The 5,001-nt window shown below is 29.2% G+C and overlaps 1 long non-coding RNA gene across 1 annotated transcript; it reads left to right on the top strand.

Annotated features, from left to right (window-relative positions):
• Positions 1-1,755: 1,755 nt before the first annotated feature.
• On the top strand, positions 1,756-3,582 carry LOC127091813 (uncharacterized). The gene is made up of 2 exons (XR_007792012.1): positions 1,756-2,254; positions 3,216-3,582. It is a non-coding gene; the product is annotated as an uncharacterized LOC127091813 (long non-coding RNA).
• Positions 3,583-5,001: the final 1,419 nt, after the last annotated feature.

Genomic DNA, 5,001 nt, shown 5'->3' with positions numbered 1-5,001 from the left:
GATATCTTCAAGTGAGACGCCATCATTAAAAGATATCACAGTGATCATTAAACCCTAACTCTTCGGCTTTATTCGAAAGAAGAGCTTGAACAAACTATCTTGTGCATCTTTGGCCACTTGAAATACTTTCTTGTCTTTATTATTAAAGTCAAGTTACATCTCCATGAGTTGACATCAAAGTCATATTGCATCTTTACAAGTTGTCATAAAAAATGTGTTATCATCATCAAAACCATGATAAGCATGACTTGCTTGGCTATTGATCAATTTCTAATTTAACTTGCAAATACATAGTTCCACCTATTTAACTCACACTAGACCTAACATAAATTTTCCAGTTTGTAAGTTAAGTCATTTTCTTTCCAATCCAACTGATGTACACCTTCAAGCTCCTCTCGGGATTCTTCGATACATCAAATTAGCTCCTACCCAAGACCTAATTAATATTTAAGACAAATTCCTACCATACCCTAATAGGCTTCGCTGGTTAGGAATAAAGCCCTTGCAACGACGCCAAACGCTCTACTACTAGTTTGAATTTCTACGTAGGAACCTCTTTCATGTTAGAAAAGCAAGAAGCAATATGTTGTCTCTAGATCATCTTCATAGACGAAATACCACACTTAAGAAAACACCATTTGCGAGACTCAACGAGTGTTGCATCTCATCAAAGACCTTGGCATTCATCACCCCAAACCGATGACAATTCTTTATGATAGCAAATCTCATATATATTAAAAAAAAATCTTATTTTTCACATACGCACCAAACACATTAAAATAAATTTCCATGTACTCCTAAACAAAGTTTAAAAAATAGAAAGTTATATACTTGATGTGAATCCACTTAACAAACCAAGTAACGAATGTATTCACAAAAGCACTTCAGCATGGACCATTCACCATACTCTATAGTGGTATTAATTAATAAACAATTTTGGGGCGCCTAAAGAGGCTTAGACACCAAAGCAGGAGTTAATCTACAGTTGTTTCACAGTTGAGCCGACTATACGTCTTAATAATGTAAAAAAAGATGCTCACTGTTTTTAAAAGGGATAACAACATGCCATTCTTCTTGATATTTTATAACGACAATTAAATATCTACTGTCCGGGTTAGGGTTTAAAGAAATAATAACATCTACTAATTTATATTTCAAATAACACAAAGAGACACACGATAAAATAAGTTGCAGAAAAATACAAAGAAAGACAGACAGTGATCTATCTCCATCATATGAAACAAAAATTAAAGAGACGACACTGAGACAACAAAACTAGGTACTTAGAAACAGAGATGGTCCAAACGTAGCCTTAATAGGCTTTTTTTAAATAAAATTAAGCACAGTACAGGCCCCAGGGAGACAAATATTTAAATAAATTAAAGGAACGACTATACTAATATATAGGGTTTCTTTCTACTTTTTCAAATCTCTATATAATTTAAAAAGTTATAGCTATAAATTTTTAAATATACCTTAATTACGTGTCTTTTACTAGTTTAAATAACTCTCTGCAAATAAGAAAAATCTTATGAGTTTTTTTTTAATGATAAAATATATAATATAGATATAGATAAGAATTACAAGTGTTGAAGAGAAAAAGAAGAAGTGCTAAACAACAATTCTAAGCAAAATCATCTAGGGTTATTTTTAATGAATTATTTTAAAGTAAATCTTTGACAATTTTTTTATAAAAAATTGTTAATATATTATTGACAATATAATAGGTAAAATTGCAATGAATGAATAATAAATAGGAACAATTTATTTCTTAGAAGAGGAAAATATATTTGCCAGCCTATAACTATAAGTTGCAATCTTGTCATGGCTCTTAACTATTGGTATATATATGGAACCTCAACCTTGAAGAGACAAGGAAAAGAGCCCAAGAGTTAAAGAAACCGAAGTGCTTGTGGAAGAAAGGCTTATGATATTATTATATCTATAGATTGTGCACCTTCAGCAGTTGAAGCTGCCAGCATGATCTGAGCTTGGCTTCTAATGCTAAGAATAGATCATATGACAGCTTCACCTCTTGACTGGAAGCATATATACACAAACCCTAATTTTAGTTTTCAGATTTTCAAGCTTCTTTATATCATAGAACCCTAGAAAAAAGTTTCTTCAATTCTTTCTAATATATCAATACTGTTTCATTATATCAATATTGTTTCTCTTCCAATATGAATTCTTGCAGAGATTGAGAAAGAGAAGGATGGTGTGGAATCTGAAATCAAGTGATACTGTTTCATTGGTAATAATCTAATTATCTTCTGAGATCTGTTTATTTATTTTTATAGTTTTTTGTTGTGGATTTGTATGATTTTGAAACTTGTAGATCTGAAAAAGTAGTTATGCTTGTGCACAAATGTATAGACATTGGAATAACTAATTGTTCCCACTCACATGATATAGAGAGATACTTGTCTCTTTGATATGCTTGTATTGTTATGGAAATTAACACATGTTGAATATTTGCAGACATATATGGTGCTTAATTATATATATTAGGTTCATACTTCATTTCTTATTGTAATTTTTATGAATGAGTTCTTCAAGTCTGAGTTTATCCAGAGAGATATTTTTCAAAGTACTTTTTCTTGTTTTTTTTTAGGTCAAGAGTTTTTCTTATCTTGTTCATTAGTTGTGAATTATCATAAACTCATGTTGTTTTCTGATTTGTTATGTTTAATTTTGTGTTTGCTCTATTCTTTAAAGCTTTATTACTTAATTTTATTTCTTATCTTGTTATTACTTATATTTTTTTTTTTGACAAAAATAATAATTGACAAAGTTAAAAAATCTGAAAAAAATCCTGTATAAAAGAATAAATTTTTTATTTAAGATCTTATTCATATTTTTATATTGATTAAATAATTAATCTATCTAATTTATGTATAAACTGAATTCATTGGATATTAAATAAATTTAAAAGGTAAGATTTTATTTATAATAGTGATTAAAGGTGTATTATTTAAATGGTTGACAATTGTTTGGGATTGAAAGGGTAGTTCAATTAATTTAAACTAGTTGAATTAAAAGTTTAAAGTATTTGAAGGTTCATAATTTAATTCCCAACAAAGATGTAAATATTATACTTACAATATCATTAAAAAAATGTTTGTCTCAGCATAGATGCATACTATTTGCTAACGTACACATTCACACATGCATTTGGTAAATTATAATCTAAAATTAAAATTTAATGTTTATAGTTATGAAATCTGAATTGAAGGGTCACTAATGCACCACGTGAATGTGTGAGTGAGTGCATGATTTGGAAGAGAATGAAAAATGGAAGTAGATGAAGAATTAATGAGAAATGAAGGCAGCAATTTGAATATAAACTGAGAGTTAGCCCGTAGCAGCAGTTGACAGAGCAGAATATCAACACTTGGCAAACTAGCTACTAGCTAGCTGCGGCCCCTTCCACAACAATGTCATTCTTCTTTTAGCTGTGTTACCATCCTAGGATATTTGATCAATGCAATTCATTACACTACTTGTCTTTCGGATACTGTGTACAATACTCTTTTCATTTTTCTTCCCAAATTTACCATATAATACTTTATTTTATTCTTATTTTTATTTATAAGGTTTAAAGGATATGCATTATCAAGATTAACCTATGACTTCCTAAATCGAAAGGTAATGTCCTATGGGTTCAAATTAAGAATTATATGGAGTAATAATGTTTTGGAAATTCCTTATTTGTTTTATTAAAAATATAATTAATTTTAGTGTTTTTTTATAGGCAAAAGATTGAATTAAAAAGAGTACAAAGGGTAGTCAATCCTTACAACCAAATAAACGGAAACAATCTATAAGGGGCACAAAGAAAACGTGCAGGGTTTCGTAATTTATGAAGTTAAGTCGTACTATATCGACCTTAATCTTAGTACATCGGTTTTAGTTAATAAGCGAGGAGTTGAATTTTATCTATTGTGATATATAATTTGTTTTAAAACTCATTTTGACTGGCATGTATCAATTTTTACACGGAAATAGAATATTGACAAAACTAGAATCAGTTCATTTCAAATGCACAAATTAACATTGTTGTCACCAACACATAATACAAGATTTACATTGTTTTCAAAATCAAATGTAAAAATTTACATTGTTCTCATCAACATAGTATACAAGATTTACATTGTGTTTAAAATCAAATGTACAAATTTATATCACTAATACACACAAATAAAAGAATGTCAAAAAGCGCAAGTAATATACTTACTTTTGGTGCTTAGGCATTGAAGTATGTCTATGTTTGTTTGTCCTCTCTTGATACCACATGAGCGCTTCACCGAGGATACATTCAATTAGAGGATAACCAATGTTTGAATATTTTGAACAAAATGAAATGCATTTAAGTAAATGTTTCACATTTACTAATATTGTAAATATTAGAAAACATAGATTTAAAAAATGATATGTAAATAAGAATGTAAAATGTAAGTGTTTATCATTAAATCATATATTTCATCATCATCAAGAACTGGACCAACTTTGAATATACATGTTGTTGGAGTAACAAACACAAATTGCAACTTAAACAAATGGTACGGTATAAATTTAAGATATGACATAAATGTTATAATTCATTTATGAAGTTAAAAAGTCACATGGTAGAGGTGAATGGTCACGCGTAGAACTTTGTGATGGTGGAAAAGTGTGATTCGCTTCATTAATGGTTGATACTAAACCAATTATTATATTAGGCGGTTGCATTAATTCTATAAGGTTATTTGAAATCATAATGTTATTTACTTACATTGATTTAGTAGCAAATGCGGACTTCAAAAACAGTAAAGTTAAGTGTAGTATGTATGAATATCAAAGAGTTTTGTTACAGATTCTACATACATAAAGAAGTAACCTAGAAGAAATATATATAGAAGTAAGGTCTCCTACATCCTCGTTATGCCTCTCAAAATATCAGATTTAGAACCTTTGAAACCACTTTCTCAATGTCTTATTCGTCCAGCATGTTACATACCA

The sequence above is a fragment of the Lathyrus oleraceus genome, chromosome 6 (genome assembly GCF_024323335.1).
Source record: "Lathyrus oleraceus cultivar Zhongwan6 chromosome 6, CAAS_Psat_ZW6_1.0, whole genome shotgun sequence".
Lineage (NCBI taxonomy): Eukaryota > Viridiplantae > Streptophyta > Magnoliopsida > Fabales > Fabaceae > Lathyrus > Lathyrus oleraceus.
The sequence above is the reverse complement of the archived record's forward strand: the minus strand, read 5'-3'. Positions and strand labels throughout refer to the sequence as shown.